This window comes from Lipotes vexillifer, unplaced genomic scaffold (genome assembly GCF_000442215.2).
Source record: "Lipotes vexillifer unplaced genomic scaffold, Lipotes_vexillifer_v1.1 scaffold1545, whole genome shotgun sequence".
Classification (NCBI taxonomy): domain Eukaryota; kingdom Metazoa; phylum Chordata; class Mammalia; order Artiodactyla; family Lipotidae; genus Lipotes; species Lipotes vexillifer.
In genome coordinates, this window is record NW_006789763.1 from 103747 (window position 1) to 119492 (window position 15746).

Genomic DNA, 15746 nt, shown 5'->3' on the forward strand with positions numbered 1-15746 from the left:
CCACTGCAGCGCTGCCGTGGAGGTTGATTCTGTGATTCTCTCTCTCAGTCATTTCCTCTCTGGCCAGAAAGGTGAGGACGTATCTACGGACTCACTACCACCAAAAAAGTTTTGAGCAAATCAGCACAGCAAAGGGAAAAGGGACTGTCGGGGCCAGATACTGATTTCTCCCCAGTTACTCTGAGGAAGTCCCGGGGAGGATGGGAAAAAAACGATACGAATTTAAGGTGAGAAATGGAACTGACAGTTTTCTTACAAGATAGATTAAATTGAGATGAGTTAAAATAGAGTGGGTCCCTAGGTTGTATTTGGGGAATGGAGGCACCATTGGTTCATGCAGGGACTGACTCAGGCTGTGGATCACAGCATCTGCCACAAATAAGAATCACCTGGGGAGATTTAAAAATCCTGATTTCCAAACTGTGCCTCAGACCAATTACACCAGGATCTCTGAAGGTGGCAGTCAGGATCCAGTCTTTCTAAAGCCTCTCCGGTATTTCAATGGGCGGCTATTTTGGGAACAATTGTCTAGAGCCCCTCCAGCCCTCTTGGGCTCTGGAGGTTTCTGTCCCACCCAAGCCTGGGCGCAGGGTGGAGTGGGGAGTGAGCAGAGCTCGGGGGGCATTCTCAAGCTCCCCTGGAGCTGCTGCGTCCTCTAAGCCATCCTCTGTCCTCTCTCCTCATAGCCATGGTCTCTGCTGGCCAGAGATCCCAGAGTGCACGCCCTCTTCTTTGGCCAAGCCCTCCTCCCTGGCCAACGTCCTAGATGGGCCTGAAGAGTGACATTCATGTGTTGGACATGCAGCCTCTATTTCCCTCTTTTGTGGCCTCTCCTGTGGCCCAGATGTGGCTTTGCTCCTGGTGTCCTGAGGGTGGGTTATTCATCCTGGCTTGAGCCACAGTGATTGGTTCAGGGATGCGCATGTGACTCAAGCAAGACTCTCTGGCTCAAACAGGGAAGCCCTGAAATTATGGCTGAATGGCTGGGAGGTGGTGGTTGACTTTTCTTGAGACTTCTGTGTCATGAACTGGGGGGACAGGGGGATGTTAAGGTTGAGCTGTTGAACAAAGGTGCTCTGAGAATAAAGCCAGCACAGAGAAATTGAGGAGAGAATGAACCCTGGTAATGTCACTTGAGCCCCTGGATCAAGCCAGGCCTGAAACCAATCCTAGTTTCCAGCTAGGTGCACCATAACACCTCTTTTCACTTAAGGTGGTTTGGTGGTGGTCTGCTCTCATTGCTCACAACGTAAAGGATCCTGAGAAACACAGATGGCCTGCAGCTCCTCATTACTTGGTTCTGGCCCTGCTCACCCCCAGTCTCTGGGCACATGACGCTCCATCTCCTCTTGGAGCTCAAGCCACACTGAAAGGTCTTCAAGAAGCTCAGCACAGGGATCCAGATCGCCTAGCTCAAATCCTGGTTCTGCCACTCATGAGCTGTGTAACATCAGACACGTTACTTATCCACGTGTGCTTCAATATCCTCACCCAAAGTACAGGAATATTGAGGGTACTGTGCTCATTAAGATGCCTGTCCTCATAAGGATGGATTCGGGATGCAGTGAGGAGGTGTATTTAAAGCAGAACTGTGTGTGGGCACAGTGAGGCCGGTGTCAGTGTCAGCTCTTGTTATAACAATGGTGTTTGTGTCTAAGGGGCTCCCACCTCAGGGCTTTGCACCTGCTGTTCCCTCTGCCAGGAATGCTATTCCCCCTCTCAGGAATGTTGTTCCCCCAGATCTTCTCATGGTTGGCTCTTCCTTGTCATCCAGATCTTGGTTAAAATGTCACCTCCCCCAAGAGGCCCTTCCTGACCACCCTGGCTGAAATCACACCCCCTTTCCTCACCTCCTCACATCAACCTACTTATTTAGGAATGCCATCTACTTTGATCACACCTCCTTCAGATGCCAGCTCCCAGAATGTCCCTGTTTTATGTTCCCAAGGCTCCCTGTAATTTTCTCTCCCAGTATCCATTGAAGTTTGCAATTCTATGTCTTTAGAGCACTTTTTTTTTTTTTCGTATCCCTGTCTAGACCGTGAACTTGAAGGCATGTGATGAATCTGGTTTGCTACGATCTGTAGCTTCAATACCGAGGACAGAGCCTGGCCCCTCAGAAAATACATTTGGAAGGAAAGAAGGAAGGGACGGAGGGAGGAATCGAATGGTCTGGTAACTCAGGGACAACTTCACAGGGAAAATGTGAGAGATTCGAGGGCTGAGGGCCACCCCGGTGCTCAGGCTTGGAGAAGTCCAAGCCCTCAGAGCTGTGGCAGTGGGGGTTAGAGACACCTTTTGACCCGCTCGAACCTATAGATGGCCCATATTCTTTTATTATTCTATACAAACTTCAGGTGTACAGCATTACAGCTCAACACCTTATACACTAGATTGTCCACATTCCTGATCACTTGGTCAAGAGAGTGCTCATCGCTGGACTCACTCAGCACCTGCAGTTGCAAAGCTCCAGCAAGGTCTGCACTAGGCACATGGGGTGATTTAAACGCACCGTGAAGGGTGGTAAATGGGCTGTAACAGGCACATGACTATTCAAAGGGGATCTGTGTCTTTTTTTCCTTCTAAATACATTTCGACATTATTCGCTTTTAATTAAAACTGAGGCAGGTGTCACTCTGCTGAGATCAAACCTAAGAAATGAGAGGATGGAGAAGATGCTAAGAGGGATGGGCGTGGATAATGCAAGGTAATTGCGATGATGTTTCATGAAATGTGTTTTGTTCTTAAAACTGGAATTGGCTTTGATGTCTTTCAAAGCCCCCAATTCATGTTTAATCCATGCAGAGACTCTTTTCTTCGTTTTCTAGGCTCTTCCAGGGGCACTGGGGACCAGTGACATACTGGGAGCTGGACGGAGCATGAGCCTGAACAACAGCCATAACGAGATGGTCCAGTTCCCAAGCCTGTCCCATGGTGGGCAGCACTGTGGGCATCTGGAGCCTGGGTGCAGAGGGTGAGGGGTCCCAGTCCTTTCGTGGCTGAGCTGAAAGTCACCTCCATGATGCAGAAGGGTACGGCACCTCCCAAGGAACCTGGGTCCAAGGCTGTGCTGTGTTCATGGGTCACAGTCTCTGCCAGGCACGGGTCAAGGTTCTCTGGGTCCAGGCTACAGACCTGGACTCTGGCCAGTGCCAAGCACCAGAAAACTTGGAAACACTTAGAAATTCAGTGGATTTTCATCCTGATCTTAAGAATTTCCTCTTCTTTCCTGCTACCCCGTGCGTGCTGCATGAAGGAAGCGGGGAGGAGCTTGGCTCAAAGCGGACTCAAAGTGACATCTGTGAAACAGCCCCCTCACCCCACCCTGGGTGGGAGTTCCCCTCAGGACCCGGCAGAAGACACCACCTCCCAGGATTGGCTTCCTCCATCGGCCCCACCTTGGCAAGTTATCCACAGCTTCGTGAATGCCGACCCACAGCAGGGAGAGCGTTCCCGCGTGCCTTTAAAGGTGAAGAATAAAAGTGCTCCCCGGATAGAAAGTGCAAGTGCCATATCGCTTCGTCAACAACCTCCTCGTGAGGGTCCCTGGCCTCGTCTTTTCTCTGAGCTGTCAGAGTGGATGCAGTAAACTGAGTGTTCCCCCATCTAACACTGGCACACCCCGATTCCTGGAGATGCTCAGGGCCTCCAACGACCTGGGAGCCTGTCAGCAGTCACAACATCCCACTTCCGATAATGAGAGGGGCTCTTGGGAAAGCCTAGGCAGCAGGACAGAACCAGGGAAGATCTGCGGAGTTAAGTCAAGGGTCCTCACAAGTTCTTTGTTATCTAAGAGATAAAGGCCTCTTTGCAAAGTATTTACTGCATCTGTGATGCTGGAAAAGAAATACACACGAGGGTTTTTCTATTTAAACATCTTGAGGGTTTTCTCTGGGGAAGACTGAAAGCTAATGATTTAGAATCGTGATACGCTATACAAACAAGTATTCAGACCACCACTATGGCGCCCCAATCGTTCCCAGAGGCCCAAGCACTACAGAGGCCAGCCCTTCTGAATCCCTTGCCTGGTTTCCAAACACGTTTTGTCTCCCAGCAGATCTGCGTCTCAGGCTAGAGGGAACTACATATCTAGTTCTTACCGAATCTTATGACCAGTTATGGGCCGGGGACAGCTCGTGTATGTGTTACAGGTGTGCCTCCCACGTGGCTAATCTATGGGTGTGCGTCTGGGGATGGTTCTGTTACCTGCAGGAGCTGCCTGAGACTTACCTATCTGGTTCCCGTGTGAATTGCCTGAGGGTGTGACTTATGGGCCAGCGGTGTTTGTCTTACATCTGCGATGGCTGTGCGTGTCACGCACGTGCTGTTTTCTTGTGCTCTGTGTGCTTCTTATGTGTGTTCCCAGTGACTGTATCATCTGCTTCCCACATACTGCTATCCGGATGTCATCCTTGTATATGTGACCTGTGCTACCTGGATGTGGCAGCATCCTGTGCACGTGCATGTCACTTGCATGTGTTGGCGCTTATTTGTGTTGCCGCGTGTCTCCTCCGTACCCTGGTCCGCACCCGCCTCGTGCGGCCTCTTACTGTGCACCGCCCCCCGGTGGCCTGTATGCCCTCCTCCCTGTTCCGGCGCCTGCTGCTCTGGGTGTTAAGTTTCATACACTCCCATATGCGCCCTACTCACGTCAGTTGTTTCTGAGCTACTCACCGCAACATTAACTCTCCATCCTCCTTTTACAGACGAGGAGGCCGAGGCCGGAGGGTCCAGGCTCAGACCACAGTGGGAATCCGCACAATCCCAATCCTATAATCTGCTCCATGCCCTCTGCACTAACGAGGCCTCCTCACTTCGAAGTGACAGACCCACCTCACATCTGCTCAAGGAAACAGGGGTGGGGCTGGTGCACTCCTGACCTGAGGTCTCCGCAGGGCAGGGCCAGCTTCAGGCGCGGTTGGATCCAGGGCCCCAGTGACGTCATCAGAACCCAGTCCTTTCTTCCCTCTCATCCCTTTGCCTTCGTTCACACTGGCTTTGTTATCAGGCGCCAATCTCTGCCTTCGGGCATCTTCTGGCCCCTCCACAGGGACGAGATGGCAGCGGAGGTCCTGCTCACCTCCTCTCAGAGCCGAGGCTTTCCCGTCAGCCCCGGGCAAGGCCTGGCCCTCACTCTGATTGGATTGCATGAGGTCATGTGACCGTCCCTGACCCAATCACTGCAGCCAGGACACAGCCAGTAGAAAGTGTAAGAGCCTTTCCTGTTGACTTGGGACAAACCCTAACCCTCACTCTGATTGGACATGTTAAGGTGATGTGACCTTCCTGAACCAATCACTGCAGCCAGAACACAGCACGTGGTAAGAGTCTTTCCTGTCCGCCTGGGGCAAGTCCTGATGCTCACTCTGATTGGACATGCTGATATCATGTGACCAGCTCTGGACCAATCACTGCAATCAGGGCAGGGCTTGACTTGACCTGAATCACAGCCCCAACTGGAGCCAAGGGTGCTCCGCCTGGATCACGGGTCTGAGCAGGTGGATTCCCGGATGAAACTTGGGGCGCTCCTAGAAGGAGAGGTGGATGCTGGGAGATGTCCTCCACAGAATCTGGGTCAGTGCCCCGGAGGCCCCCAGCTGCCCCCGCATGCGGACCCTGAAGGGAAGAGAGGGGATTCTGGCCTGGTCCTCACTTCTGGCCCTGGACACGAATCTCTGAGACCTGCCGACCTCAGCCAGAGCCTGGGACCCGCTGAGACTATGGCCTCCTGTACAGTTCTGGCCAGAGGTCTGCCACCCCGCCCCGCATCCTGCCCTTTCTCTGGTCCTGCAGATTCCCTGCCAGGCTCCCCACAGCCCAGCCATGGGCTAATGCCTCTCTGAGCCTCCCTGTAATGTGCTCCTTAAACGGTACTTTCATATTTTGAAGGTTTAGAACCCGAGTGTATCAGTGTGAAGATTTGGGGATTTGTGCATTCACTGAATATAAGTTACACTGAGCTCTGGAAGGTCTTGAGGCGCTAAAGAAATTTGAAATTTTAACCTGATTCATGAACTCGGAAGCAGATGAATCATCCACAGGCGTTTCAAGGTAACAGTGAGCTGCTGACTATGGATGTGTGTATCCAAGTGCCAGGCCTGGGATTCTCCACTCGATTTAGAAACCAGAAATGCTGCCTAATGCGATGCAAAGCTCACAAAGCTCTAGAATCAGAATGGGAGATTCTGGTGGGAACGGCTCCCAGAAGTAAGGTTTAAGATGGGGCTACAACAGCCCGTGTGTCCAGATGAGGTGCGCACACTCCCGTGGTGGCAGCCTGTCCTTAGGTGGAGAAAGTGCCCAGACTGGCTGCTCTGCGGTCTGCTCTCGGTGCTGCTGGGGAGAATCCACATCCACAGTTAAAGAACAGGAACCGCCAGAGGCAAAGACTGAGACCCACACAGCGCTCAGACCCCCACCCGCCTTCAGAAGCGCCTGAGGCTCAGCCTTTCACGGCCTCCGCTTCATGGGCGAGGCTGCCTCTCCTGAGCCCCCTGGGAAGCCCTCCCAGACCCCAGTCTGCCCCTGATGCTTTCCTTTGAGCCTCCACAGCACAGGGTGGAGCCCCATTAGAGAGTTAGTCTCACCCACCTGGAGTAATGGGATTGCTGGATGGAGGTCATGCTCACTTCTATCCCAGAGCATCTGACGTCCTTGTGGAGCTCCTCCCCCCTCTGACATGGTGACTGACAGCAGCAGCCTGGGTCCTGGGGCAACTGTGGTGAGCAGAGCACCCCTGTCAGTCCATGATTGGCATGTGGCACAAGCAAGAAATGGACAGCTGTTTTAAGTCACTGAGATTTGGGGATTTTCTGTGACTGCTGAAAACTTTTGTGTGTTTTAGTCAAAAGCAGCTCTTGTAATAGAATGGGAGTCTTGGACAGCAGACAAACGTCCCTACACAACTGCATTTAGCTTATCTATTGCACAGGCTTAGGTTTCACCCTGTTATCTTGCATTCCAGAACTCAACGCTGGAACATACATTTCCTGGAACATCCTCTTCTGTAAGGATTAGAGTTTATTTATTATTTACATCTGATACATCTATTTGTTAGTTCTAATGTGTTTACTCCTATCATTTCTAATCAGTCTTTAAATTTTTTTTTAAATTAATTAATTAATTTTATTTTTGGCTGTGTTGGGTCTTCGTTTCTGCACGAGGGCTTTCTGTAGTTGTGGCGAGCGGGGGCCACTCTTCATCGCGGTGCGCAGGCCTCTCACTGTCGCGGCCTCTCTTGTGGTGGAGCACAGGCTCCAGACGCGCAGGCTCAGTAGTTGTGGCGCACGGGCTTAGTTGCTCCGCGGCATGTGGGATCTTCCCAGACTCGGACTCGAACCCGTGTCCCCTGCATTGGCAGGCAGATTCTCAACCACTGCGCCACCAGGGAAGCTCCCTAAATTGTTTTATGGATCTATTTGTGCTTCAGTTTTTTCCTCTCTTGGTTTCAGACACAAACTCTTTACCGGCCACCCCCCCTGTCTAGTCTCATTCACCCCCCTCTCCTACCAGTATTTCTCAAGCCTTCTCCTAAATACTTGACCTCCAAATAGCTTGACCTTGAATGTTTGCTCCAGATCTGCTTATGGGGGGATGTAAACTGAGATGACATATACTAGAGGTAAACCCTCCAGGACTTAAATTAGTAGTGGGATGTGAGGCAAAGAGAGAAATCATGGATGAAGCCTAAGTTGTTGACCTGAACATGAAGGCAGCACTGCTATAGAGATGTGGATTATATTAAAAAGAACCATTACATAATTGGGGACATGCCAGTAAAATCTTGATGGTCACACTATCTGAACTCTTCTTTAGCAGCCACAGGATAAAGGGCTGTGAATATTTCTAGAATTTCAAAAGCCTTAAACTCCTGACGTCCCCAGTGAGTCTTTTCAAGTCTGCCTTAGAACATTAGAGGATTCTTCTTTTTATCATCTATCAGCAATGGATTATTCAAATAGCTTCCAACAAGAGCCATTCATTTCTGTGTAAAAAGTTCAGACACTGTCCCAGAAATAATTTCATTAGCCGTCTCATTTTCAGCCCCACATGACTTTATTAAGTTTCCTCTGAGGAATTAAATTTCCATGCTTGGTCTCCACTGGATGGTGACTTCACTGCAGAATTTAGTTAAATTTGTTTCAGTCCTTTACAAAGTAACAGAATGTGCACTTGTAACTGACAAATGGGTTTTGACAACTTTATGCTTGTGCATACCTGGGAGTTGTCAAAAGTATTCTGGTTGGGAACTTTACCCTTTCATTCCCAAATGTGCAACATCACAAGAAAAACAAATGAGCAGGTTTGTGGCAAATCTTCTTTGGGGATCTGGCCCAATAAGCTATTACTCAGAGTACACAGATTATTCATAACATATCCCCCTTGTTCTCAAAGCACTTGCAGGTTGAATAATCTCACTAAGGCAGCCATTCATCCTATAAAATTTTTGTTTTGTAGAGAGAATTTCAAGATATCTTTTTCTTTCACATGCAAAGGCACAAAACAAGTCTCAACAAATTTAGGAGGATAGAAATTACATTAAACATCTTTTCTGACCACAGCAGTATGAAACTAGAAATCAATTACAGAAAGAAAATTGGGACTAGACAAACACATGGATAACAAACAGCATGCTACTAAAATACCAAATGGTCAATGAAGAAATCTAAGAGGAAATCAGAAAATACCTTGAGGCAAATGAAAATAAAACCACAGCTTTCCAAAATGTATGGGATGCAGCCAAAGCAATTCTAAGAGGGAAGTTTATAGCAATATAGGCCTACCTCAAGAAACAAGAAAAATCTCAAACAGCCTAACCTACCATCTGAAGAAATTGAAAAAGAACAAACCAAGCCCAAATTCAGCAGAAGGAAGGAAATAATGAAGATCAGAGCAGAAATAAATAAAATACAGTCCAAAAAATAAATAAATAAAAATGGTCAATGAAACCAAGAGCTGGTTTTTGAAAAGATAAACAAAATTGATAAGCCTTTAGCCAGGCTCATGAAGAAAAAAAAAAAAAAAAACAGAGGAAGGAACCAAATAAACAAAATAAGAAATGAAAGAGGAGAAATTATAACTGATACCACAGAAATACAATCCTAAGAGAATACTATGAATAGTTATATGCCAGGCAACTGGACAACCTAGAAGAAGTGGATAAATTCCTAGAAACATACAATCTTCCAAGACTGAATCAGGAAGAAATAGATAATCTAAAAAGACCAATTTCTAGCACTGAAATTGAACCAGTGATAAAAAAACTCCCAAAAGGGCTTCCCTGGTGGCGCAGTAGTTGAGAGTCCACCTGCTGATGCAGGGGACATGGGTTCGTGCCCCGGTCTGGAAGATCCCACACGCCACAGAGCAGCTAGGCCCGTGAGCCATGGCCGCTGAGCCTGCAGGTCCGGAGCCTGTGCTCCACAACGGGAGAGGCCACAACAATGAGAGGCCCGCGTACCGCAAAAAAAAAAAAAAAACGAAAAACAAAAAAAACTCCCAAAAAACAAAAGTCCAGGACTAGATGGCTTCGCAGGAGAATTCTACCATACATATGAAGCAGAGTCAATACCCATCCTTCTCAAACTATTCCCAAAAATCAAAGAATAGAGAATACTCCCAAACTCATTCTTTGAGGCCACCGTTACCCTGATACCAAAACCAGACAAAGATACTACAAAAAAAATTACAGGCCATTATCTCTGGTAACTATAAATGCAAAAATCCTCAACAAAACATTAGCAAACCAAATTCAACAATATATGAAAAGGATCAAACATCTTGATCAAGTGGGATTTACTTCAGGATGCAAGGATGGTTCAATACCACAAATCAATCAATGTGACACAGCATATTACTGAAATGAAGAATAGAAATCACACAATCATCTCAATAGATGCAGAAAAAGCATTTCACAAAATTCAGCACACATTCATGACAAAAATTCTCAACAAAGTGGGTATAGAGGGAACATATCTCAACATAATAAAGGACATTTATGACAAACCCACAGCTAACATCATTCTCAATGGTGAAAAGCTAAAAGGTTTTCCTCTAAAATCAAGAACAAGACAAGGATGCCCACTCTTGCCACTTCTGTTTAACACAGTATTGGAAGTCCTAGCCATAGCAATCAGACAAGAACAAGAAATAAATTGCATCCAAATTGGAAGGAGGCAGTAAAACTGTCACTATATGCAGATGACTTGATTCTATGTATAGAAAACCCTAAAGTCTCCACCAAAAAAAAAAAAAAAAAACTCTTAGAACTAATAAATGAATTCAGTAAAGTTGCAGGACACAAGATTAATATACAGAAATCTGTTGCATTTCTATACACTGATAATGAACCACCGGAAAGAGAAAGCAAGAAAACAATCTCATTTACAATGTTATCAAAATGAATAAAATGCCTAGAAATAAGCATAACCAAGGAGATGAAATACCTATATTCTGAAAACTATAAGACACTGATGAAGGAAACTGAAGAAGATACAAAGAAATTGAAAGATATTCCATGTTCATGGATTGGAAGAATTAATATTACTAAAATGTCCATACTACCCAAAGCGCTCTCCAGATTTAGTGCAATTCCTACCAAAATACCCATGACATTTTTCACAGAACTAGAACAAATAATCCTAAAATTTGTATGGAACCAAAAAAAGGAACCTGAATAGCCAAAGCAATATTGAGACAAAATAATAAAGCTGGACGTAACACACACCCACGCTTCAGACTATACTACAAAGCTACAGTAATGAAAACAGTATGGTACTGGCAAAAAAAAAAAAAAAAAACAGACACAAAGATCAATGGAATAGAATAGAGAGCTCAGAAATAAACCCATGCACATAAACTCATCTACAACAAGGAAGGCAAAAATATACAATATACAATGGGGGAAAGACATTCCCTTTGATCTCAGGTCGCTGTGGGGTGGCTGCAGCTGTGGCAGCTTGAAGCAGGATCTCAGTTCCCCAACCAGGGATTGAACTGGGGCTGCAGTGCTGCCCTGGCTCTTGTACACTTTGAAGAAAGAATTTGGCAAAGAGACAAAAAGTAGTGAGGCAAGTAAAGTGTCTATTAGGAGAGAAGATACATGCAGAGAAAGCATGGGCAGGTTGAGAGAGAAAGAGAGAGAGAGTTGCGCGCTTTGGGGACGGATTAAATCATTTATGTGGGGGCAGTTCTACTGGGTCTTTGTTTTCCTCTGGCCAATCACCTTGCTTCATTTCACACATCTAATCGGACCCAGGACCCTTCCCAATATGCACATACATCTTTTAGCCAAGACGGATTTCAGCGTGAGGGTCTCTGGGAGATTGACAGCACCTATTATGGGACACCACCCCGCTCCCTTTTTGACCACTGAGGAGCCTTTCTGCACATGTGCAGTCAGGGAGGTCTCCTTGACCTCGAGAATGATAGATGTGGTCATCTTATTTCTTTACTCCAGCAGAGGTCAGCTCCTCACCACTCCTCCATTCACTTTTTCCTTGAACTGTCAGGAGGAGACAAGTTTCAATTTACTCAGCTTGACAAATGCCAGCTACTCAGCCCAAGGGCCCATCTACCTCCTACCTCATCTTCCACAAATGGTGTTGAGAAAACTGGACAGCTGCATGTAAAATAATGAAATTAGAACATTTTCTAACACCATATACAAAAATAAACTCAAAATGGATTAAAGACCTAAATGTAAGACACTGACCAAAAAGCTCCTAGAAAAAAATATAGGCAGTACACTCTTTGACATAAGTCTTAGCAATATTTTTGGGGGGTCTGACTTCTCAAGCCAAGGAACCAAAAGCAAAAATAAACAAGTGGGATCTAATCAAACTTAAAAGCTTTTGCACAGAAAAGGAAACCATCAACAAAATTAAATGACAACTTACTGAATGGGAGAAGATATTTGCAATTGATATGTCTGACAAGGGGTTAACAAAGAGCTCATAAAACTCAGTATCAAAAAACCCCACAAACAACCCAATTTAAAAATGGACAGAAGACCTGAATAGACAGTTTTCCAAAGAAGATACACAAATAGCCAACAGGCACATGAAAAGATGCTCAACCTCACTAATCATCAGGGAAATGCAAGTCAAAACCACAATGAGCTATCTCCTCACACCAGTTAGAATGGCTATTATCAAAAAGACAAGAAATAACAAATGTTGGCAAGAATGTGAGAAAAGAAAACTCTCATGCACTGTTGATGGGAGTGCAGATTGGTGCAGCCCCTATGGAAAACAGTATGGAATTTCCTCAGAAAATTAAAAATGGAACTACCATATAATCCAGCAATTCCACTACTGGGTATATATCCAAGGAAAACAAAAATACTAATTCAAAAAGATATATGCACCCCAATGTTCATAGCAGCATTATTTACAATAGCAAAGATATGGGAAACAATCTAAATGTCCATCAACAGATGAGTGGATAAAGAAGGTGTGGTACGTATATACAGTGGAATACTACTAACCCATAAAAAACAATGAAATATTGCCATTTGCAGCAACATGGATGGACCTGGAGGGTATTACACTTAGTGAATTAAGTCAGACAGAGAAAGACAAATATTGTATATTTTCACTTATATGTGGAAACTAAAAAATAAAATGAATGAATATAACAAAACAGACTCACAGATACAGAGAACAAACTAGTGGTTACCAGTGGGGAGAGGGGTGGACACAGAACCAATACCGGGGAAGGGTATTAAAAGGTATAAACTACTAGGTATAAAATAAACAAGGTACAAGGATGTAATGTACAGCACAGAGAATATAGCCAATATTTTATAATAACTTTAAGTGTCTTATAATCTATAAAAATCTTTATTCACTGTCTTGTAAACCTTAAACTAATATAATGTATATCAACTATACTTCAACTTAAAAAGATATCCTGGGCTTCCCTGGTAGTGCAGTGGTTAAGAATCCACCCACCAAGGCAGGGGACATGGATTCAACCCCTGGTCCGGGAAGATCCCACATGCCACAGAGCAACTAAGCCCATGCACCACAACTACAGAGCCTGTGCTCTAGCACCCACGAGCCACAACTACTGAGCCCACATGCCACAACTACTGAAGCCTGTGTGCCTAGAGCCCGTGCTCCGCAACAAGAGAAGCCACCACAATAAGTCAGCGCACCACAATGAAGGGTAGCCCTTGCTCTCCACAACTAGAGAAAGCAATGAAGACCCAACACAGCCAAAAATAAATAAATTTATTTTTTAAAAATTTAAAAAATAAAACGATATCCTTTCCTTCACTATCATATATTCATTCAGTCATCCAATGTTTACTGAGAAACCATTGTGCATCTGAACTTCTGGAGTGCTACTGATGGAAAGATAATGACACAGTCACTCCCTTCTTAAATTGCAGCTGGTTGGAAAGACTAATATGTAACCTCTAGTAGCCATTCTCCCTCTAATTTTATTTTATTTTCATAGTGGAGACCAGAAATTTTATTATGTAAGAAATTCTATACAACAGATTGGATCAGTTAGGAAGGTGTTTAGCTGCAAGTAACAGAAAAATTTGACTTACACTGATTTCAATACATGGGATTTTGAGAAATATATATTTTTTAATTGGGGTAAAGTTGCTTTACAACATTGTGTTAGTTTCTGCTCTACAATGAAGTGAATCAGCTATATGTACACATATATCTCCTCCCTCTTGCCTCTCCCTCCCACCCACCCCCATCCCACCCATCTAGGTCGTCACAGAGGACCGACCTGAGCTCCTTGTGCTATACATCAGGTTCCCACTAGCTATCTATTTTACACATGGTAGTGTATTTTAACAGAGCCCCTGAATTTAGCTGGATGCATGGCCCCTGAGCTGGAGACTACATTCCCCAGGCCCCTTTGCGGTGAGGTGTGGTCATGTGACTAAATCTTGGCCAATGGGATATCAGCAGGTGTGATGCTCTCACTTCCAGTGACTTCCTTATAAGGAAGATGACTGCCCTCCACTTCCTGTCCCTTTCCCCTCCTGCAGGCTGGGTTGCACACATGGGGATGGGGGTCCCAGGCTCGGCCTTGTGGACTAGGTGATGCCCCAGGGAAGGCAGAGCAGTGAGCTGGAAGGGCCCCTGGACCCCCTGCCAGCCTCAACTTTCCTACGAGATGGGGCTGACCTCTGATCTTGCTCAGACAAGGCTACGGGGTCTCAGGTGAAGCTGCCACACTGACGTGCTAACACAGACCCCTGAACAGACACTGGAATATTGTGATCATTTCTCTAAGTATGTCAGACGAGAAGTGAGCTCAAGTCAGTGTGCAGGAGTTCGGAAGGTCGGGAACTCGAATCAGCCTACAGACCTTCCCCTCCCTCCGTTCCCTTCACTCATGGTCTCTGCACTGTTTCCCAAGTGATTGTGCTGGTCCATTGGGCTAAACACCCTCCACCACTTCCTCTCACTTAGTTCCCTCCATAGCTGGCATTGCCATCTCTGAGGCTGAGCCTGGTGTGCCCTGCTCATGGCTGTGTCCTCAAGACCGAGAAGGTGGTTGGCGTAGTTAGGTGATAAGTAAGCATTTCCTGTTTACTCCACAGGCAGTTACTGTGCACAGTGACACATCTGCTATGGGGAATGCTGGCCCAGATGAGAGTGCTCCAGAGTTCCCTGGTGAAGCCAAGGAAGGCTTCCTGGAGGAGGGGCTGCATGAAGGGAGATTCTCCAGGCTGATGAGGCGAGAGGACATCGCAGGTCTGGGAACCATGGGGACCAGGGTTCAGGGTGTGAACACACTGGGTGACTGAGAACTACTCTTTGGAGGGGCTGGGGCAGCAGGTGAGCCTCAGAAGAGGTGGAGAGAGCCTCTGAGGGGTGTGACGTGAATGGCCAACACCAGATCTGATTTTAACAATATTGCCCTGAGGCCTGGGAGGGAGGCTCTGGGCTGACTTGTCAAATAAGAAATTTCCAGAGGGCAGACAGCAGAAGCAAGAAGAACTACAATCCTGCAGCCTGTGGAACAAAAACCACATTCACAGAAAGATAGACAAGATGGAAAGGCAGAGGGCTATGTACCAGATGAAGGAACAAGATAAAACCCCAGAAAGACAACTAAATGAAGTGGAGATAGGCAACCTTCCAGAAAAAGAATTCAGAATAATGATAGTGAGGATGGTCCAGGACCTCGGAAAAAGAATGGAGGCAAAGATCGAGAAGATGCAAGAAATGTTTAACAAAGACCTGGAAGAATTAAAGAACAAACAGACAGAGATAAACAATACAATAACTGAAATGAAAACTACACTAGAAGGAATCCATAGCAGAATAACTGAGGCAGAAGAACGGATAAGTGTCCTGGAAGACAGAATGGTGGAATTCACTGCTGTGGAACAGAATAAAGAAAAAAGAATGAAATGAAGACAGCCTAACAGACCTCTGGGACAACATTAGACACAACAACATTCACATTATAGGAGTCCCAGAAGGAGAAGAGAGAGAGAAAGGACCAGAGAAAATATTTGAAGAGATTATAGTTGAAAACTTCCTTAACATGGGAAAGGAAACAGCCACCCAAGTCTAGGAAGCGCAGAGAGTCCCACACAAGATAAACCCAAGGAGAAACATGCCGAGACACATAGTAATCAAACTGGCAAAAATTAAAGACAAAGAAAAATTATTAAAAGCAGCAAGGGAGGGCTTCCCTGGTGGCGCAGTGCTTGAGAGTCCGCCTGCCGATGCAGGGGACACGGGTTCGTGCCCCAGGCCGGG